This window comes from Apium graveolens, chromosome 3 (genome assembly GCF_009905375.1).
Source record: "Apium graveolens cultivar Ventura chromosome 3, ASM990537v1, whole genome shotgun sequence".
NCBI classification, from domain to species: domain Eukaryota; kingdom Viridiplantae; phylum Streptophyta; class Magnoliopsida; order Apiales; family Apiaceae; genus Apium; species Apium graveolens.
In genome coordinates, this window is record NC_133649.1 from 86,175,953 (window position 1) to 86,200,442 (window position 24,490).

At 36.4% G+C, this 24,490-nt stretch overlaps 1 non-coding gene across 1 annotated transcript; it reads right to left on the bottom strand.

Moving 5' to 3' along the window:
• Window positions 1-13,459: 13,459 nt before the first annotated feature.
• On the bottom strand, window positions 13,460-13,566 carry LOC141716028 (small nucleolar RNA R71). The gene has a single exon (XR_012572762.1). It is a non-coding gene; the product is annotated as a small nucleolar RNA R71 (small nucleolar RNA).
• Window positions 13,567-24,490: the final 10,924 nt, after the last annotated feature.

Consider the following 24,490-nt stretch of genomic DNA (forward strand, 5'->3'; position numbering starts at 1 on the left):
TGATGGAGCTAAATTTGTTCCAAACAACTATGCTACAATTCTTGATCATGCTGAAGCTCCATCTGAATTGCATTTTGTGCAAGATCTTCTTGCACACAGTGAGATTGGGTATGCATTGACCCAGCCTTCAGTCTTTTCGAGTCAACAAGTTCTGACATTTTGGCGGACTGGGCACTTTGATAATGGTGGTACACATGGCACTCCCAGTATTGTTTTTGAAGTGGGTGATTCTTCATATGCAGTCACTTCTGGTATAATACGCAAGGCTCTACATCTCCCAGAAGGATGTACCTTTTCAATTCCAGAGGAATCAGCTCTTCAGGAGTTAATGGCCAATTTGGGGTATGAACAGAGTTTGGCAAAGCTTGGGCAGTTGAATCGGGCTCATATCAGAAGAGAATGGAGCTTCTTCTTCGACTGCATCACTAAAGCTTTTGGGAACAAGTGTTCGAATTTTGATGTTATCCCTATTATGAGTCAGCACATCGGGTATGCTATTATTAACCAAACTCATTTTGATTTTGCAACTGCTATAATTGGTTTTATTGGGGATAGGATGACAGAGGATAGGAATGTTATCTACTTTGCTAGATTCTGTCAACTTATATATACTTTTTGTACTGATGAACCTCAACTAATTAGTACCTCAACCCCACCTTTTAAAGTTGCAAAACGATACTTTAATGACCTGGTAAATGCTGACACTAAGAAATTAGTGGTTAGACCTTTACAGATTCCTCAGTATGTAAAACAGATCTTAGTAAATGTTGATCCTGATACTTATAGATCTGTTTATTCTAATGTCCAACCAACAACAACCTTCCAAACACCACAACAACCATCAGCACCTACCACTCATTCTACTCAACCAACCCTCAGGCAATATATCAAATCCTATCTCTCCACTTCACAGACAGTTCAACCCTCAACCTCAGTACCTACTGTGAAGCCTTCATCTTCCAAGCCAAAGAGGACAAAGACTGTTCCTCAAACACCTCAAAAGAGAAGGAAGATTGCTTTGAGAGATGAATCTGATACTGAGGAACAGGTTCCTTCTTCAGAACCTGTTGTTAAAGAAGCTGAGACAGTGATTTCTCAGAAGGATTCTAGAATTGGGGGATCTAGGCTTCTCAAGAGGCTTAGAAGAATGACAGTTCCTGACACTCCCAAGGAATCAAAATCTTCCAAGAGATACAAGAAACAGAGGGCAAAAAGACCTGTTTCAGATGATGAAGTAGCAGCAACTCAGGATGGGGATCAGGAATCTCTGATCTCACAAGAAAAGGAATTTGCTAAAGTCACTTCTTCTCCATCAACTCCATCTCAGGAAGCTGTTTCTGAAAAGGTCAACACACCATCTGTATCTTTTGTTGATCCAGGCACAAGTGCTGATATTGATGTTCACAACTTGGTTATGCCTGATGTAATTCTGTTAGAAGCTCCAACAACATATAATCCATCAACAACACCTGTTACTGATGTTGTTCAAACTCCAGAGTTCTCTACTACACCTTCTCTGCATCTAGATGCTGATGATCAGAATATAGGTGAGCATCAGGATATGGCTGTTGATCAGAACTTAGAACCAGATCAGCAATTAGAGGATGCTGAAGCCTCCATTGCTACTCACACTGTTGTTTTATCAGAAGATACTGATTCTGTAAGTTCTGATGCTGCAAATGCTGGAGATACTGGTGATGCTGCTCCAAATGCAGATGTTGATGCAGCAGGTCCTTCAGGACATGCTCCTCAACAAACTAGTCTTAAGTCTGAACTTGTTAAGAAGTTTGTTACCAGAGAAGCACCAGTGCCTTGGAGTGAAACTCCTGCAGGACAGGAGTGGACTAAGGAATGGAACTCAGTTTCCTGTGTTCCAAATGAAAAGCATCTTGTTGAGCACTTGACTAAAGCTGATGAAATGTTAAATTATGATGATTTGAAAACCCAGCTTAGAGACACTGCATTGAGTACTAAACATCTACAAGGTCTTCATTCAACTACTCATGCAGAGCTACACAAGATTCAGGAAGAATTCATCAAACAGGAACAAGTTCAAAAGATTGATACAAAAAAGTTCTTCCAACCTACCTTTGACAGGATTGCTTATTTTGAGAAGACTCAAGAGAAACAACAAGCTCAGATTAATGATATTCTGAAAAATCAAGCTTCTCAGCAATCTCAACTTACTGAAATCCAAGCCACAGTGGAATTGCTTGTCTCTCTTCTACTTCCTGCTGATGCCAAAAAGGGGGAGAAAGTAATTAAGTCCAAATGCAAAACTGACAAGACACTGAAAGGAAAGGATGATGAAAAGGATGATCAAGAAAACCCTGGAATGGGTAGAGGTCATAGTCAAGGTAGATGTTTCACATCAAGAAAAGCTGAAATCACAAGTCACATGACAAGTTCTGATACTGGGAAAAGAATTAGTTCTGCTGCTGGTAAAAGAATAAGTTTTGATGAACTTTTAGATCTTGATGAAGAAATGTCAAGACAGTTATTTCTTCAGGAAAATGTAGGAATGGACTTGGAGAGTTTAATGGAAGAAGAAGTCAGACTTAAATCAGAAAAAGCCATATCTAAATCTGAAGCTTCTGGTAAAAAGACACTTCCAAAACTCAAAGGCATTGTGATAAAAGAAAGGACAAATGCTGAAGCAACATTGGCTAAATCACAACCGCAGATAGATCCAAGATCCAAGGGTAAAGAAAAGGTTGGTGAACCTATCAAGGTTTATGTGCCTCCTGAGAATGAAGAAATCACTGATGAAAAGGATGATCTTGCTCTGACTTCAAGAAAAGTTCTTAAAACAACCTCTGACATGGCTCAAGTTGTTCAGAGTCAAGATAAAGTAAGTTTTGATATTTCAAAGAAGCAAGTAACTTCTGACACAAGCTCAAGTTAACTTGATATCAGAAGATAGACCAAAGACACTCCTACCAGGATTCACTAAAGCAAAACAGACTCAACCTTTGAAGACTGCTGCAAGTGGTTTTAAAGCAAGAGTAGTTACTGGAAAGGAAGCAAGAGATAAAACTGGATTGGGAAGTGCTGATAAAAGAAGAATACAGAACACTACCAATGATCCAACTTCCTTGAGTGAACCAGGTATTGGAGCAACTCCTGAGAGATTGAATCAACTAGAGTCTGTACAAATGGTTTACCATACCTACTTGAAAGAACACATCTTGTTGTACTTCATGACAGATGGTAGGGTTTATCATATAAGGCAAAATGCCATTCCATTGAAGTATTTTGAAGAATTGGAGCATGTACTATTCTTACTTCAAGTGGATGACAGATTGACAGGAAGTGCTGCAAACTATTTGAAGGATCAGATTCAGAGACAGAAAAGGCTTTATTCTGTTAAGTCTGACAGCACATATGTTCCAAAGTACAGAGATCACAAGGATGATATAGTTGAAATGAAGCTCAACACTGCTAAAATTATAACTACCTTTCTAGGTTACAGGGCTGTGGAATTCAATCTTGAGTCTGATAAAGCTTATTTGATCAGACTGGATCAGGATATAAGAAAAGCAAAGATTAATGATCTCAGGGCTGCAATCTTTCAAATTGGTGAAGATACTGCAGAGCTTAAAGATGCTAAAAGGAGGATGATTGATGAACTTAGATATGCTGTGAGATGTTTGTTGAAGAACTATCTCAGAACAACTCCTGACATCAGAGAGATCAGAAGATGAAGCCAAGTCAAGATCTACAACTGATTAAATTCTGATATTTGTACAGACTGAAGCTGTTATCAGAAGTTAAATGTTGGTAAAGCTTTAAGGACTGTAAGTTGTAGTTATCTAGTCTAATTCTCATGCATTTGTACTTAATGTTTTTGACATCATCAAATATCTGTTAAACTTGTATATTATGCTAATTTACAAGTTGGGGGAGATTGTTAGATATATTTGATAATGTCATGACTAATATGATTTATGTTTAGTTTTCAGATCTTACTTAACAGGACAAATCAGTACTTAACTGGGAATCAGTACTTATACTGGAAGTCAGGACTTAAGGATATCAATACTTATATTATCAGGAGATAATCATCAGAAGATGGATATCAGAACTTAAGTGCTGAAGGCGTTCAGATAAGGACAGTAGCTGATTAAAGGAAAGAAGATCGAGATAAACATAAGAAGAGATATGCATGAAGAAGGAATTCTATGAAGAATAGAATACTTGGAAGAAAAGATATCTGATTGATATATTTTAGGAAGCAGAATTATATTCCATATCAATTAGTGATTATCTTGTAACTATGTAGTATATAAACACAGACATAGGGTTTACACTATAAGTGTTATCATATTCGAGAAGATTATTCATTGTAACCCTAGCAGCTCTCGTGATATTTGTTCATCACTGAGAGGTAACAGTTCCATACTGTAACAGAGTTTATTGTTTCAATAAAGTTTGTTTTCTGTTACTTGAAATATTAAAAGTTCGATTTGATTGTATTATACACTGTATTCAACCCCTCTACAGTGTGTGTGACCTAACATGCCTAACAAGTTTTTGGCATCGCTGCTGGGGACTCGGCGTATATTTATTTAGTTTATGTACTTACCATCAGTGGTCATTAGGGCTTATTGATTAAGATGTGTTACTTATTGTTTCCGGTTGTGTTTCAGGTCCTTTAGCGAGCGTTTATGCAAACATGTTCTCGTACTCGGAAGAGGACTTTAGATACGTCTGAGGAGACAGACTCAGTTCTTGATATTCCGGAGAAGATAGATTTTAAAGATTCGGATAAAGAGAGTGAGCAGAAAGAACCAATAATCATGGGTGGTCGTATAGTTTCGGCAGATCCAGGTCTTATGGACTTTTTCTCTGCCTAAAATTGATGACATTCAGTCAAGCATCCTTCATCCGGCTATTCAGGCTAACACTTTTGAAATCAAGCCGGACACTATTCAGATGGTGCAGAATTCTGTTTCTTTCAGAGGTGCTGCGACTGAAGACCCCAACATGTGAAGGGTTTTTAGCACATAAACGCAGCAAAAATGTAAACTTAAATCTTAAAAAAAACGAAACTCTCCGCAGGATCCATGCGAAAAATAATATTTAATTCGTAGTTCAGTATGTTTACCTTAAGAAGCTTTACATTAATGGAAAGATGGAGGTCTTTAATAGCGATCCAAGAGCCACGAGCGGAGATCTTTAGCAGCTGCTCCTCAAGTGTGAAGCACTCCACCGGTATCCACCAAGAAAACGATGTAGTGGAGAAGGAGGAGGTGGAGAGAATTAGGGTTTTGTAAAAATTTTAGGTTGAGGCAAAAATAGGGTTTATAATAGTATATTTATAGGCAAAATTTTCAGCTGAAAATTTTCCCATAAAATATTATTATTATTAACCCTTTATTATTCTCATTAATAATTAAAACACCTTTTAATTATTAATCCTTTTTCTAAACACTTTAGAAATAATTCTCTCTCTCGATTTAATTTCCAAAAATTAAATTCTTAATTAATAATATTAAGAACCTTTTCTTAATTAATTTATAATCAATTAAATCTCATTTAATCAATTATTAAATTTGCCAATTAATTATTTATTTCATAAATAAATAATTATCAACCATTATTAATTAATTTCTCCACCATTAAATCATTCTCTTTTATGGTGTGACCCTTTAGGTTCAATATTAAGCCGGTAGTAGAAATAAATAATAATAAAACTATTTTATCATTATTTATATAAACTCTCTAATTTATTAAATATGATTAATTAATTAATCATATTTATTCTACATCGTGAGGGATACTTCTCAGCATATCGCGACTATCCGGATAATATGAATTCACTGCTTAGAATACCAAGAACCTATTCAGTGAGTAGTTACCGTACAATTAATTCCTTCTACCCTGCAATGTCACGATTAAATACAAGGTATGGAACTTGTGTCAAGCCTATCTTATTTAATCACTTGCTTTCTCATTCACTATGCTTAGTTCTATTTAATGTTAATTAGAAACTCCTTTCTAATTTCATTCACTCTGGCCAGAGATTCCTGAACTAACATAAGTGGATCAGCATTGAACATTCTTTTCCTACACTGGAAGGGGTAGATCCTTTATTGATCATACACTATCTTCGTGTACAAATTCCTATACCCAGTAGAGCCCTTATAATTGTCCCTTGAGACTAAGAACTAAACCAAAGCATAGTTCAGTGTACACAAGATGACTATGATGACCTCAAGTCTAAGGATACTTGTACAACTATCACTATGTGAACAACTACTGACACGTGAGTGAACTCCATTAGTTGTTCAGTTGTGTGAGTCATGTTCAGTGAACTTATTCTATAATAAGCACCTACATACTAGCTATAGTGTCACCACACAAATGTCTATGAGAACAGACATCCTTCATATGAAGCAAGCATAGTATGTACTAATCTTTGCGGATTATTAATTACCATTTAGTAATCCTACGACCAGGAACTATTTAAGTTTAGAGTTATCATCTTTTAGGTCTCATTATTATGATCTCATCACAATCCATAAAAAGTTTTACTCTAAACTGTGGTATATCTTATTTAAACATTTAAATAGATAGAGCCCGCAATAAAAACAAAACAAGTCTTTTATTAATATCAATGAAATCAAAACAGATTACATAAAAGTTATTCCTAAATCCTCATACATGATTGGACTTAGGACATATCTCTTTCAATCTCCCACTTGTACTAAAGCCAATCACTCTGGTATCTAATACCCATCTTGTCTTTATGACGATCAAAGTGACTCTGAAAAAGTGGCTTTGTGAGTGGGTCTGCTACGTTGTTATGTGTGTCAACTCTCTCGACGTTGACATCTCCTCTATTTTCAACTCAGATTCACCACCAAAAACAAGAGAAATGTCCTGAGTCCTTCGCAAGTACTTAAGGATGTTTTTCACTGCTTTCCAGTGGTCTTCACCTGGATTGGACTGATATCTGCTCGTCACACTAATTGAATAAGCAACATCAGGCCTTGTACACAACATCGCGTACATGATAGATCCTATTGCTGAAGCATAAGGAATCTTACTCATACGCTGTCTTTCCTCAGGTGTCTTAGGAGACATTTTTTTCGGAAAGGGACACTCCATGGCTCATCGGTATGAGACCTATTTTGGAGTTTTCCATTCTAAACCTTTTAAGCACTTTCTGGATGTATGTACCCTGGGTAAGACCTATCATTCTTCTAGATCTATCTCTATAGATCTTCATACCGAGAATGTAGGATGCTTCTCCCAAGTCCTTCATGGTGAAGTTCTTTGATAGCTATACTTTAACTGATTGTAGCATCGATATATCATTTCCTATAAGAAGTATGTCATCCACATACAATACAAGAAATGTTACCACACTCCCACTAACGTTCTTGTAGACACATGGTTCATCTATATTTTTGATAAAACCAAACTCTTTGATTGTCTCATCAAAACGGATGTTCCATCTACGAGAAGCTTGCCTTAAACCATATATGGTTCCCAGCAGCTTACACACTAGGAGTTCATTTCCCTTGGAAAGAAAACCCTCTAGTTGTGTCATATACACTTCCTCCTCTAGTTCCCCATTGAGGAAGGCCGTTTTCAAGTCCATTTGCCAGATCTCATAGTCGTAGTAAGCAGCAATCGCAAGCAAAATCCGAATTGATTTTAACAGGGCTACAGGCAAAAAAAGTTTCATCAAAGTCAATCCCTTGCCTTTGTTTGAATCCTTTTGCCATGAGCATGGCCTTATAGGTCTCCACCTGGCCATCTGCTCCAATCTTTGTTTTGTATACCCACTTGCACCCAATAGGCTTAACACCTTCAGGCGCCTCAACCAGAGTCCATACTTGGTTGGTATACATAGATTCCATTTCGGATTTCATGGCACTATGCCATTTCTCTGAGTCAACACTACTCATAGCCTCATTATAGGTCACAGGGTCGTCATCATCAATGATTGACAACTCATTGTCATTCTTAATGACAAGGCCATAATACCTCTCAGGTTGGCGAGACACTCTCCCTGTCCTATGAATGGGCTGTTCCACAGAAGGTTGTTCAGTCTAAACAGGTGTTTCCACTTGATCCGTAGTAGTTTGTGTTTCTTGAACTTCATCAAGTTCAATTTTGCTCCCACTGTTTCCTTCAAGGATAAACTCCTTTTCCAAGAAGGTAGCATGTCTGGAGACAAACACCCGATGATCGGTGTAAAAGTAATACCCCAAAGTCTCTTTAGAATATCCCACAAAATTACATTTTACGGATCGAGATTCCAGCTTATCTGGGTCAACTTTCTTGACATAAGCTGGACATCCCCAAATCTTAATGTGTTTAAGACTCGGTTTCCTTTCTTTCCATATCTCATATGGTGTTTGAGGAACAGATTTGGAAGGCACCTTATTCAGTAAATATGCTGAGGTTTCCAATGCATAACCCCATAGGAATACTGGAAGATTCGCATAGCTCATCATGGACCGAACCATGTCTAACAAAGTTCGATTTCTCCTTTCAGATACCCCATTCAACTGTGGAGTATATGGAGGAGTCCATTGGGAGACTATACCATTTTCTTTGAGATAATCTAGAAACTCTCCATTCAAGTATTCACCACCTCGATCTGATCGAAGAGTTATAATACTGTGTTTGGTTTGTTTCTCCACTTCATGTTTATATTCTTTGAACTTTTCAAAGGCTTCAGACTTGTGTTTCATCAAATACACATATCTGAATCTAGATCTATCATCTATGAAAGTAATGAAGTACGAAAATCCACCCATGGCTTGCGTAGACATTAGTCCACATACATCTGTGTGTACCAATCCTAACAAATCTGCAGCCCTCTCTCCATGTCCACTAAATGGAGATTTGGTTATTTTACCCAATAGACAAGAGTCGCATGTAGGATATGATTCAAAATCAAAGGGGTCAAGTAACCCTTCCTTATGCAATGTCCGCGGTCTATTTTCACTAATATGACCTAGCCTACAGTGCCATAAATAGGTCAGATTTTCATCATCTCGTTTTCTTTTATTAGTTTGTTCAATCTGAAGTAAATCATGTTCTACGTCACATACATACAGACCATTATTTATAATACCACGTCCATAAAGAACATTATCTCTAAGGATAGAACATTCATTATTCTTAATAATAAATTAAAAATAATCCAAATCCAACATAGGGATAGAAACAATATTCCCCACAATAGAGGGAACGTAATAACAATTATTCAAAATAATAGTCTTGCCCGTAGGCATATGTAAACTAAATGATCCTACAGATATGGCCGCAACCCTTGCTTCATTGCCCATACGTAGAATCACCTCATCTTTTTCAAGAGTCCTACTTCCCTTTAGTCCTTGCAACGAATTGCAAATATGAGAACCACAGGCGGTATCTAATACCCAAGTAGAAATTTGACCTAGTGACATATTAACTTCGATCATGAACATGCCTGAATCAGAAGCGGTAGTCTTACTACCCTTCTTCTTCTTCAATTCTGCAAGGTAAACCTTGTAGTTCCTCTTCCAGTGCCCCAACTTGTTACAGTGAAAACAAACAGCTAAATTAGGACCAGTCAACTTGTGAGCATCTAGTATGCTTCGGAGTGATAGTGCAGAAGACATGACGAATATAGTAAATCTATAAATGATAAACACATAACAACACTTACCAAATATTCAATTTCATTTCAAAACACTATATGAATCGGGTCTTTATTCATAAGTGTCTCCCACTAGTTTATCTAATTTATTCAACCCCCTAAGTGAAAATTAAGCATTCATAATGCTAGTGGAAATAGGGATCCTACGTTCCATCACACAACCTCTGTTGTGGCATGAAACGTCATGTGATGTTCAATAGGCAGAAAACTCTTGTCAATTACATCTTATGTTATTCCCTAATATAACTTTAGCCTCTTGAATAATTGAGTCACGGCTGTGACACGACAAACTCAATATTCTAAGTCAAGTCTAACCCAACATTTCGTACAATTGAATCAGTCTCCAACGGCCCACGGCTGTGGCACATACCGACCTTTAGATTCTAATTCAATGTACACATCTCTATGTAATAGACAAGTATTTCTTATTTCGAAATCAAAGCCCTCGGCTGTAGCACGAAACGACAATGATTTAAAAATAAGAACTACTTTCTACCATGTTGGAAGGCTTTGACCGACACAAGCCCGTTGTGTCATTGGCCAATTACTACTTGATATTATTTAATTTTAGAGGGATTATATTACGTTACAATCATAATCATATTATAAAGAGATTCTTCTTTTTAAATTAAATATTTTAAATCAATAATCGATAATCAGATGATTCCCAGATCGGGTGGAGCATTGTCAAGAGGCGTCACTCAATAACCCTTTCTTACAGATAGAAATATGTTGTTGACAGAATCATCGTTTCTCTCAATATTGAAAATTCATATTCAATTACGTGTTTCATAAACACAAGAATCTCATGATCGTATTCATATTATTTATTGTTAAGGCAAGAAACGATTCCTATTCTAGATTTTCTAGAGCACGCCTTATATTAATTTAAGTTCACCTAAATCTATCATCGCATGGTAAACATAGGCATATATCTCATATATAAAATTAAATAAACAAGTAAATGTAAAGTGCAATAAAGTAAATGTGTTTGGTTATGGCCCCATCCTATGTGATCTTTATCAAGCTCATGATAAAGATCAAGGTCAATCTAATATGGTGATGGAAATAAATACAACTACTTATTACATAAGTCTTCTTCTTTGTTTAGACTTCTTGTACGCCTCGTCTTCTTCTTTGTATAACCTCCATTGGATAGCCTTCTTGAGTCTTCAATTACATTGCATGATTGAAAGTAAAACTAATCTAATGAACTTACAAGAATAACTCGAGTTACATTCGAGATTTATGATTACAAAGATTGACGACATGCAAGTCGTATTTAAAACCAAAACCAAAACCATTACACTAAGGTCGAAAGGCCATAACCATCCACCATGCTCATACAACACATAAAAGCATGTTAAAACATATAATCTGATCTTAACATATCATATTATCCATGATCTAATCATAAAAAAAAAATATGACAAAAATCAGAAAAATCAGAATCAAATCAGAAAAACAAGAATCACTGTTTACGGGCAGTAAACGACGTCAAACGCCTTACAGACGAGTCGTTGATAGCTTTTGCTATCAGTTTTGTTCAGACGCTCGTTTACCTATGGAATAGCGTATTTGTTTGCGTAAATCGGACATCAGACCCAGATTTCAGCAAATCTGCAGCAGCCAATTCAGAATCCGTATCTAATATGATTCTCATAATTAGAACAAACATAAATCATATATATATCAGTATATATACAGATTACATAATCATCTTTTGATTATGCAAGTCATATAAATATCATATATTCAAAACCATACATATATAAGCATATTTTATCAACATCAAATCATGGCGAATCACGTACATGCTCATATATCGAAAACAGTTAAACACATAAATGAATTAAAAACTTTTCGCAAGTAGCTCTGATGCCATTGAAGGGTTTTTAGCACATAAACGCAGCGAAAACGTAAACTTAAATCTTAAAAAAAACGAAACCCTCTGCAGGATCCATGCGAAAATAATATTTAATTCGTAGTTCAGTATGTTTACCTTAAGAAGCTTTAAATTAATGGAAAGATGGAGGTCTTTAATAGCGATCCAAGAATCACGAGCGGAGATCCTTAGCAACTGCTCCTCAAGTGTGAAGCATTCCACCGGTATCCACCAAGAAAACGATGTAATGGAGAAGGAGGAGGTGGAGAGAATTAGGGTTTTGTAAAAATTTTAGGTTAAGGCAAAAATAGGGTTTATAATAGTATATTTATAGGCAAAATTTTCAGCTCAAAATTTTGCCATAAAATATTATTATTATTAACCCTTTATTATTCTCATTAATAATTAAAACACCTTTTAATTATTAATCCTTTTTCTAAACACTTTAGAAATAATTATCTCTCTTGATTTAATTTCCAAAAATTAAATTCTTAATTAATAATATTAAGAACCTTTTCTTAATTAATTTATAATCAATTAAATCTTATTTAATCAATTATTAAATTTGCCAATTAATTATTTATTTCATAAATAAATAATTATCAGCCATTATTAATTAATTCCTCCACCATTAAATCATTCTCTTTTATGGTGTGACCCTGTAGGTTCAATATTAAGCCGGTAGTAGAAATAAATAATAATAAAACTATTTTATCATTATTTATATAAATTCTCTAATTCATTAAATATGATTAATTAATTAATCATATTTATTCTACATCGTGAGGGATACTTCTCAGCATATCGCGACTATCCGGATAATACGAATTCACTGCTTAGAATACCAAGAACCTATTTCGTGAGTAGTTACCGTACAATTAATTCCTTCTACCCTGCAATGTCACGATTAAATACAAGGCATGGAACTTGTGTCAAGCCTATCTTATTTAATCACTTGCTTTCCCATTCACTATGCTTAGTTCTATTTAATGTAAATTAGAAACTCCTTTCTAATTTCATTCACTCTGGCCACAGATTCCTGAACTAATATAAGTGGATCAGCATTGAACATTCTCTTCCTACACTGGAAGGGGAAGATCCTTTATTGATCATACACTATCTTCGTGTACAAATTCATATACCCAGTAGAGCCCTTATAAGTGTCCCTTGAGACTAAGAACTAAACCAAAGCATAGTTCAGTGTACACAAGATGACTATGATGACCTCAAGTCTAAGGATACTTGTACAACTATCACTATGTGAACAACTGCTGACACGTGAGTGAACTCCATCAGTTGTTCAGCTGTGTGAGTCATGTTCAGTGAACTTATTCTATAATAAGCACCTACATACTAGCTATAGTGTCACCACACAAATGTCTATGAGAACAGACATCCTTCATAATGAAGCAAGCATAGTATGTACCGATCTTTGCGGATTATTAATTACCAGTTAGTAATCCTACGACCAGGAACTATTTAAGTTTAGAGTTATCATCTTTTAGGTCTCATTATTATGATCTCATCACAATCCATAAAAAGCTTTACTCTAAACTATGGTATATCTTATTTAAACATTTAAATAGATAGAGCCCGCAATAAAAACAAAATAAGTCTTTTATTAATATTAATGAAATCAAAACAGATTACATAAAAGTTATTCTTAAATCTTCATACATGATTCGACTTAGGACATATCTCTTTCAACATGCACATCAGGAATTTTGTCGAGATCTGTAGTACTTTCAAATATAATGGTGTGGCTGATGAGGCTATCAAGCTGAGGCTTTTCCCATTCTCTCTGAGGGATAAAGCTAAGGACTGGTTACATTCGGAACCAACTCGGTCCATCACTACTTGGCAAGATGCAAAAGTTTCTGGTGAAGTTTTATCCAATGGCGAAGACTGCAGCTATGAGGAGTGCTTTTACTCAGTTTACGCAGCAACCAACAGAATCTATGTGCGAAGCTTGGGAGCGTTACAAGGAGATGTTGAGAAAGTGTCCACATTATGGTATGCCTGACTGGATGGTGATCACTAGTTTCTATAATGGTTTGGGGGCCAATCCTGGCCCATGCTCGATGCAGCAGCTGGAGGCGCCTTGTGGGCCAAAAGCTATAATGAGGCTTATAATCTTATTGAAACTATGGCTGCAAATGAGCATCAAAACCCAACTCAAAGGATGATGCCTGGGAAGGTAGCATGTATTCTGGAAGTCGATGCAGCTGCAGCTATTGCAGCGCAGCTCCAAGCACTGTCTTTGAAGGTCGATTCTTTAGCCACCTATGGAGTCAATCAGATAGCTATGCTCTGTGAGCTTTATGCAGATTCTCATGCTACTGATCAGTGTTCTCTCGTTAATGAATCTGTTCAGTATGTGAAATACTGATCAGCGACTGTTGTGTATATGTTGTGTACTTGATGATTTCATGAACAAAACATCTTGGTAGATTTTACTTAGTGAAATAATGTAGCACTCGATGGATAAGGTTCATAGTCTCGACGGATGACTCAATATAGTCCTGACATGATGACTTATTATCCATCGAGTGAGTAGCTTATGTAACAATAAGTCTGTAGCACATTTCTGCATACACATTATTTAGAATCTGTAGTGGTGCTTAAGTCATGAAAGGCATATGTCATAGCCTATTTATTTATTCGAGGATCTAACTCAACTCAAATAAGGTTGTAACAAGTAAATACTGGTCCTATCGTCCGAGAGATCTCTCAAAGTAACATATGTCAAAGGATTAATGTAACACCCCCAAATCCGGGGTCGGGGATCCGGGTTGTCACGAGATCCATTTCCCTTAATAACACCCAATCTTAATACACAATCAACTACTCTGTACTGTGACCCCACAATGAACACACACACCACAAGTTATAGTCTCAGAGATGAATATCCACAAATAATCACAAGTCGTTTTATTCCACAATTATATGTCAATACACCTTAAAAGGTTTTCTGGATAAATTTACATTTCTTTGCCATTATTACAATTCATAATATACATAAGTCTGGTACATTATTAGTTGAAAGCCTAGCCTATTGGTAGTTCCTACCTCAGCTACGGCGGCATCAATGCTTCTAGAAAACTGCGGAACGTCTCCTAATCACTTGCGAATCGGGAGCTTGGTCCTGTTCATCTTTTCTATCTGTTGTTGTGTGATGAAAGAAGAAAGCAAGGGTGAGCAGCAAGCCCACCAAAATAATATGTATAATGATTAACAATATGAGCCTTCTCATAGTACTCATGAAAGTCTTGGTCAAAAGAAATGAACCAAGTTTGATATCTTAATGCGATGAAGTCGCAAAATATTCAGTATATATACATATATACTTTTCAAAATATTGGAAGTCCTCTTCCATGCATAATACACACAGAGTTCCAGTGTATAACTGTATAAAAAATATCGTTGCAAGGTGATCTCATATATCTAACCTTGTCTCAACATTTTTTCTGAAAATATTTATCATTCATAAGACAATTATTAACTAGATATAAGTTTAAAAGATGAAGTTACCAAATACTTCACTACACTTATATCATTTATAAAGCTACTTGAACTACCATTGTTCAAAGTATAATGAGCTTTCAACAGTTCATCACATAGATGAGACTACAAGACAAGATTTGAATAGATTAAATCTTTAAAATATTATTAAAGGAAATGAAGTTATGATATACTTCATTAAGTTCTGATATATATATATATGAATATATATCCACATATACATCTTCCTTTATACATTTCCTGAAAACCTCTGTCATGTGAAGTATGAACAGAATTGCAATATCCAATAAATTTGGAAAGGAAAGAATTTTGGCATAAACCTGATATCTTGCTGATCAGGTAAAGATACCAATAAGTAACCTTTTCTACTAGTAGATGGACGAATTCCCCACTGGTCATCACCCTGGTCGTAATAGGACCTTATGCTGGACTGCCACTCAGCCACTTATGCATTTGATGGACTCCCACTGAGCCACTTACACTATCATGGACGCCCACTGAGCCCATGTTGCTTATGCCGACTCGATAGATGGACTTACTTCCCGAGTGTTGGGTAAGTAATCAATTCATTTACCAAAACTGCAACCTTGTTGCGAATATAAAACACACCATAGAGCCGGATCCCTTAGATTTTTGAGCGAGTATTCAAGTCCCCTTAAAATGGAAGATCTTGAATTTGAAAACAAGTTTTGGGATCCGCTCTACCCTTTTAAATTCATTTTGAAGACTCGAAAACATTTTTAAGAATGTTTGGAGTAGTGCTGATTTATAAAATAAATCAGTCCCAATATGAAAGAAATATCTGAATATTATTATTTAAATAATATTCCCATAAAGAATAATTGAGGTAGAAGTTGGAAAACTTATACTTGAAATGAATAGCAAATAATCAAAGATATACTTATACGAAAGTAATATCTTTATTTGAATAATCAAAAATAAGTTTGATTATCGACACCTTATTCTTTAATACAATAAAGAATATTATTAAGTAATAAGCGGAGTCATAATACCTCGAATGAATATTCAAATAATATTCAAATAATAAAATAAACTGAGTCATAAGCCCTCGAATGAATACTCAAATTAATATTCAATTAAGTAAAATAAAGGTATCGAATAAACCTTATTCGATCAATAGTTTTAAAAACTATATCCATATATATATAAATATATATATATATATAATATACTCGGGAACATCGACTCCCGGTTTAGAAATATGTTCACCTTTTATCCCCTATACTAAGGGTATACGCCACTACTTGCTTATTTCTAGCATAGGTATTATGCAACTATAAGCATTGAAATCAACAGATAGATAACCAGATTACGAAACAGACATGCATATATACCATATCAGCATGCTCCAATATATCGCAAAATTTGCTAATAACAATCATGCACTATCACAAGATAATGCATATACATATATTTACATCACAACAACAGTATAACGGGTAGAAAAACTTGCCTGAGTGACTGGGGGTTACGAATGGCTCGGGACGAGTCTGGTAACCTATAAACAACAAGTAAGTTGGAATTAAACCAAAGTCACTTGTAAATCTATACTCTAACCAACTCAGACTCTAACGATCGTTTTGCGCTTACTGATTCTCTTAAGTCACTCGAGTACCCTCGGCTCCACCATTTTTAATAATTTAACCTTTACGAGTTTTAAGGCGATTCCTTCGCGAGTGTCTTACCAACTGCCTAACACACTTACCATAAATGTTTCATACATTAATTAACCCTTTTTGGTCTTTAACCTATGTTTCAAAGTAAGGCGAGGGGAAAAGTTTCGTTCGCGAAACGCCGTTACTTGAAACGGTCGTTTCTCCTAAACCGTGTATCATAATCGAACGAACTACATATCAAAACGAAGCTCGTAACATGAGCTATCTAAACATGGCAATGGTCATAATCTAGCAGGGGGTTCTCGGGTCCTAATGTTATGCACAAAAACAGTCTAAAGAAAATCGGACGTTACGACGGCTATGTTTACGCGATTTCCCAATATAAAACCATTCAAAACCAACCCAATTCAACCTCAAATCCAACATACAACCAACATCCATCCTTATCACATCATAACAACCCCAACCAATTCAATTTTAACATTCATACTTATGCCTAAGCTTAACTTTAACCATACTTAAGTTCTTTTAATCAAAACAACAACATTTACCATTCCATTTCAATACCATTTCAATCCCAAACTCTAAATCACAAACATCAAGCTACAATATCACCCTACTAATCAAAATCATCTTATAATACATAGGAATCTAGGGTTTGCAGATGATATACCTTCCTTGAAGTGGTGGGAGGAGCTAGGAAGCCTTAAGAAGCTTTGAGAAGTCTTAGGAATGCTTGGATCTTCAAGGAAAACAAGAAAAATTTCAAGTTAAAAACTTGAAAACACTATTCATTGTCTTCTTCTTTTATTAAATGAAGAAGATTGAGAAGGAATTGATGGCTTAAACTCATGATATAGCCCTAACTAAGCATAAAGATGATTAGGTAATTAACTCACTAATTTAGGAGGCTTGGATCTTGAGTTTTGAATTTCTTGCCCTTTTGCAATAGTAAAAGCCGAGAGCATGAAGAACAATGCCTTGGTTTCTTTTTGATTCTGATGAAAAATGATTTGCTTGGCTTGGTTGGTTTGATTTTTGTGTTTGTTTTAGTAAATTACCTAGTTGCCCTTGATTTTGTGTGGTTAAAAAGCCACCACATCTCATTCCTTCCCATGCATGCTTGTGTCATCCTCATGATGTCATCCTCCCCTCCTTGTCCTCTTCTCATTGGTTGGGTGACATCATCCTCTCTAATCCCTTTGATTAACTTCGTAATTGTTTGCCTAATGACCGCTGATCTGTTATACGGTTCGCTTAACTTTCGTTTTCGTTTATCGTTTGAAGGATCATACCCGGGATCTTATTACTTAGGTTCCCTTAACCTTTCTCAATACATTATTTTCCTTTTTATGATCCTCTCTTATAATCCTTTAATTTAAATCCTTCGTATCCTGTTACTTTATACTCAATTCTTTCCGTATCTATTGGATTTCCGGGAAAAATCAAAGTGTTCGGAATTGGATTCTGACGATCTTTGCATACACTTATATACCATATAGAGTACTGATAAAATCTCAGAATATCCATATCAAAACCCCTACATAGTGTGGCATGAAAAATTTTCTCATTCAGCAAAAACACTATTCATAAGAGTTTCAAAAATTTCCAAAAATTTGGGGTTATTACAGTCTCCCCTCCTTAAAAGAATTCCGTCCCGAAATCAGATAGAAAATGAATAGGGATACTCTCTTAGCATTGCGCTTTCTAACTCTCGAGTAAATTTTCCCACATTGTGGTCCTACCACCAAACTCTGCCTAGTTTGATAACCCTTCTCCTAGCACTTGTTCCTTTTCACTCTATAACCCTTCCTGGTTGCTCCATATAGGTTACGTCGGGTTGCATGTCTATGCGCTCATATGCCCCTATTTATCTGGCATCCGAATTACACTTCCTTAACATTGATACGTGAAACACGTTATGACTTGCTACATGTTCTGGGGTAAGGCTAGCTCATACGCTAACTTCCCAATACTTCTTAATATATCCAAGGGTCCGACAAATTGTGGACTTAGCTTTCCTTTCTTTCCGAATCTCATCAATCCTTTCCAAGGGTTTCCAAGGGGATACCTTTAACAACACTAGGTCCCCTACTTCCTATTCTTTGTCCTTTCGTGTCAAATCAACATACTTCTTATGTCCATCTTGGGTTACTACCAGCCATCCTCTGATTAGGTCTATTATATCCTTGGTCCTTTGGACTACTGCGGGTCCGAGCATCTTGCGCTCTACAACTTCATCCTAACATAAGGGAGATCGACATTGTCTTCCCTCAAGGATCTCATAAGGCGACAACTCGATAATGACATAAGATCTATTGTCGTAAAAAAACTCAATCCGTGTTAAGTGATCATTCCAATTTCTTTCAAGTCTATTGCACAGACTCTCATTATAGCTTTTAGCATTAGAGCTTTTGCTTTTCAATACCCATTTTTTTCCAGTTCGTAATCGCTACTACCTTCCGTTCCTAATATTATACTGGTTATACTTTTGCTCGTTAGCGTTCTATAACCTTTTAATAACCTCGTCAACCTTAGTATCACGAATGTGTTTCCATTCCGCATACCACCACAACTTTACTACTCCTTTTTCAGCTGCTTCTATCTTTGGAAGCTTGATCAATCATATAGAAGTAAAGGAATTTGTTGAGAGACCACTATGATCATGAACACTTGTTATATCGCATTGTTAGTACAGAAGGTGGCCAGCCTTTAGTACTTGACAAGCAATTAAACAATAGCCGGTATCCTACTCGGCTTCTATCACACAGATAGATAGTCATTCGGCAATACCTCCCCTTCTGGAAGGGTTGTTCTTCTCAGTTTACATGAAATGAAAAGAGAGAAAAGAACGAACTGAAGAGAATTGTATATATGAAAAAAATATTTCCATAAAATATCTGGCTTGGAATCTACCTCTGAACTATAGAGGTTTGTCATAGGAGAACAAAACATATATGTATTTATATCAACATCGAGTATTATAGCATCGTATTTCACATGCCTAAATATTTTCGCTATCCCGTCCATCATTCTATGGACCCATGCTCTTCCTCGAGCTTATACACAATTACCTTTGAAACTCCCTCGACATCGAAAATCGAATCTGGGATCTCATTCTATATATCACCGTTACTAGGATTCTATGCTCGTACCGCAACCTTCCTAATATAGTAATACGACTCTCTATTGATAAGAAGGAGTAAATATTCAATAGGTAGATACTCTACTTAATTAGTCTATCAATGATAACTTATACACTACCACGACCCGATTAGTGGTACTTAATCTCAACATCCATTCCAATACAACTCTCGTGGTTGTAATCAGCTCATTACTCGCAGAATCATTGCTGCCTTACTATGGTCCACCACTGACCTACTGTCATCATTCACTTTCCATGAAATCTTAATATCTAACCATACGGAGTCCATACATCTCGTATCTAATTCTCCTAAGGAGTTAACATAACCACCAATCACAATTCATGAAGAACACTCCAAACTCTGACGTACTTTCATGACATGAAGTGGATAAAATTGCAGAAGAGTTTCAATCAAAGTAACGATAGCAGGTTAATACCATTCTTAATCATATGCCTTCGATAGAAGACTTAACTCAAAGGTTCGTTTAGTCCTTTTAAAACATGGTCCAGGCTCATTCTCAAGATAGTACCTTCTAAGATAGATAGCCCGCTAATGGCGATTACACGAATTAAACCTTTACCCAACTACTATTACGGTTGAGTATTGCACAGTCATCACAAGGAATGTCAATCTTCCGAACCGTAATACAACCTTCCCGGCTTCAACCATCATCACTGTATTCCTTTGGCACACGCGCCTATAATTATCCTCTTACCTTTAAAGTGTCGGCCACCTCTTTGGCCTTTCCTGATAGTAAAATTTCCTTACAGTCAATGTCATTTTAACCACCTCCAAATAAATTTTCTACCTTATTTCAATCACAGCTTATGTGAAAATGCTTTTCTTTAATATCTGATGAGTAAATAAAAAAAATATCACCATTTTTCCATAAGTTATTGCCTCAATCTTTAGAGGTTAATCACTGTCACGACTGACTCTCAATCATACTTAGAACATCTTTTATCTTAGGTCCTAATTGCCCTGAACAATTTCGACCTTTACTGGTTCGATTCATACTTTCTCGTGGTTTAACATGTGCCTCACTTGGCAACATTATAATTACGTCATATTTCCTTTATCAATATTTCTATTCTTGAGAATTTTGAATATTACCTTTCTTTCTTGTAAAACCTCTTAGGTTATTTTTGAATCGTTCCTCCTGTATTCCCTAGATACAGGGCATATCAAGATACCATTTATTAATACCAGAATCATTGTCTATATACTTCTGAAAAATTTCTCCACTGATTCTTAAAGGTTGTTATTACCTTAATCCTTTCCAATTCATACTGTCAAAACTCATACTATCCCTATTAAGGGTGAAATGCCAACCTTTATGCATTCCCCTAGGATTCATTTTAAGTTACCAATGTTCTATCCTTAATTCCACCTTTAAAAGGTACCTGCATCCTTCCATGGATAAATCAAGTCATATATCCTTGATAGATTATCTTATTCATCATTCCCACCTCGATAGTCTATACCTAACTTCATAATAGCATCCTTATTCAAATTGAGGTCAATCCATATGGCCTTCAAAAGATAACAATGGTCATCCGCTTTTCTTTCCTGATTTGGTAATGATAACATGGATGTTCTGGAAGATATTGGTCATGTTCAACGTGAACTTCTTCTTAATAATTCCTTATTTACTTTTGTTGTTTATCTTAACAGTCATCTCAATGTTGGGATACCTCTCATACCTGGCATCTCCCTTTCTGAGTATCGAGCCACCGGTCTTACATTTCATATTATTGAAGGTCACTTCCTTCAACCAATTTTCCTACTTTCTTACTTTCTTGTCTCCTTAGTCTATCCGCGTCTTATTATTTATCCTTCGAACTATCTAAAGGTTTCCTTGAATCCTCCCAACTTAAAGGGGATAAAATGTACATAACTCGTATGCCTTCAACCATCAACTTTAACTCATGGTGAATCACCCTCATACCAATGATTACATACTTTCCTATTTCTATTGCTACGAGTCTTTAGGGTTTCCTCATACCCGACTTCCTTATCATACCTCAAACTCTATTGCCTTTATATCCCTTTCCACTTCAGTTCCTTTTTATTTCCCTTTCTCTTATCATTATTTCATGAACCAACCCAACATAAGCATCGATTTTAAACATCCCGTCATTCTGGATTCGTGTCCTTAGAACGAATCTTGACAACTTTTATAACTTAGATTCATAATTCATCATACTTGCCTGCCTTTGTTCTGGCTCTAAAGCTTTTACTCTATCTCTATAACCTTGGGAAGTACTTTCCTGAAAACAATTGACTGAACTTAAATCAGTTTATTATAATCTCTTGCTTCGTGCCTTCCTTGGCCTTTCACCAGCGGGTGGTCTCTCTCTTAGGAGGGTAAGTGACAAAAACAGTCTTTTGTGATTCGTCAATCATTCAGAATCTCAAATGATTCCTCTATTTCCTTTAGCCAGGCTCTTGCCTCGACTAGGTCAACCTGTTCCTTAGAACTCTGAGAGCTTAGCCACATTGTTTCCTCAAGGTGGTGGTTGGGGATAATAGTCTAAGTTCTGTCTAGACAGGTCCATAAATTGCCGTATAGGAGTACCGTCTCGGGTCTCCTTTCGTTACTCGGCTTTCTGTTTCCTTAGTATGAAATGTTTCATCCTTCTCCCATACTCGGGGTTATCTTATACATTAAAAACCTTGTTTTCCACTCTATTATATTATGGGTTCTTTCTTTCTTGATGGCAACCTCCCTGACTATCACATTCAGGGTTTGCCCTAAATCCTATTCCTCAAACTATGGCTCTCATCTAGTTCTCATCCTTAAGCTCTTGAACTTTCGGAACCCAAATTCTATAGGAATACCTCATTATTCCCTTATCATCTTTCTCGGTATTAATCTCATATTTATTTGTTGGCTCTCTGCCTTCATTCATCACCTTTTTCTGGCACAATATGCTCTTTTCCAATAATTCGGTCTCTATTGCAATCTCAAACAGCTTTTCGGTACCGGCTCCGGTTACCTTCACTACTATTTCCATTTTCTCAAAATCTCTTATCAACTCTCCCAAAGACATTATCATCTTGAGTCTCTCCTTTTTACTAAGGGCATCAGCCACCACATTGGCTTTCCCCGAATGATAAAGAATCTCCCACTCATAATTCTTGATTAGCTCTAACCGCCTTCTCTGGCGAATGTTGAGCTCATTCTACGCGAAAATGCACTAGAGCACTTATGGCTTGTGTAAATCTCGCACTTCTCTCAATACAAGTAGTGCCTCCAATCTTTAGGGCAAAACTATTGCCACGAGCCTAAGCTCATGGATGGGGACATCGAATTTTATACTTCCTTAATTGTCTTGACGCGTACGCGATTATCTTGTTGTGCTGTATATGAAGCACCCTAATTCCTTATGCGAAGCGTCACTACATTTCACAAAATCTCATTTTCCATCCGGCAATGCCAACATAGGGGTCGTCACCAACCTTTGCTTCAGTTCTTAAAAGTTGTTCTCGCATTTCTCTGTCTATTCGAACTTCTCAGTCTTATGAGTAAGCCGCGTTAAAGGGGCTACTATCTTTACAAACTTGAACGAACCTCCGGTAGTGACCGACCAATCCTACCTCTGGTAGTCGACCTAACCATGGTCATCAATTCATCAGTGGTCCTTTATTCATTCTTGTCAGGATCTTCCATGGGATCCTCCTCAGCAACTATCCCTTCTAGGACAACATCCTCAACATGAACATCATCCGATCCCGCGTTAGGACGCTCTATCGGATCCATAATCTGATCTCCAATAAGTAATAAAACATCATCGCGTTGTTGCTCCTCAACCTCAGGGTTCGGAGTCCCGCTACCATATACGATAATGAACTACGCTTCTATCACGATATTTATAAGGGTTCCCATAAGGGTTTTAACTGTCAGTACTACGTTAGGTAGCCCGACTAGGAACTTGGCAAGAGTTCTTATTATCTTAGTGAACTTATTATCTTAACGTCACATCATCTCTGAGGTTTATAACGCTTGGCTCTGATACCACTTCTGTAACACCCCCAAATCCGGGGTCGGGGATCCGGGTTGTCACGAGATCCATTTCCCTTAATAACACCCAATCTTAATACACAATCAACTACTCTGTACTGTGACCCCACAATGAACACACACACCACAAGTTATAGTCTCAGAGATGAATATCCACAAATAATCACAAGTCGTTTTATTCCACAATTATATGTCAATACACCTTAAAAGGTTTTCTGGATAAATTTACATTTCTTTGCCATTATTACAATTCATAATATACATAAGTTTGGTACATTATTAGTTGAAAGCCTAGCCTATTGGTAGTTCCTACCTCAACTACGGCGGCATCAATGCTTCTAGAAAACTGTGGAACGTCTCCTAATCGCTTGCGAATCGGGAGCTTGGTCATGTTCAGCTTTTCTATCTGTTGTTGTGTGATGAAAGAAGAAAGCAAGGGTGAGCAGCAAGCCCACCAAAATAATATGTATAATGATTAACAATATGAGCCTTCTCATAGTACTCATGAAAGTCTTGGTCAAAAGAAATGAACCAAGTTTGATATCTTAATGCGATGAAGTCGCAAAATATTCAGTATATATACATATATACTTTTCAAAATATTGGAAGTCC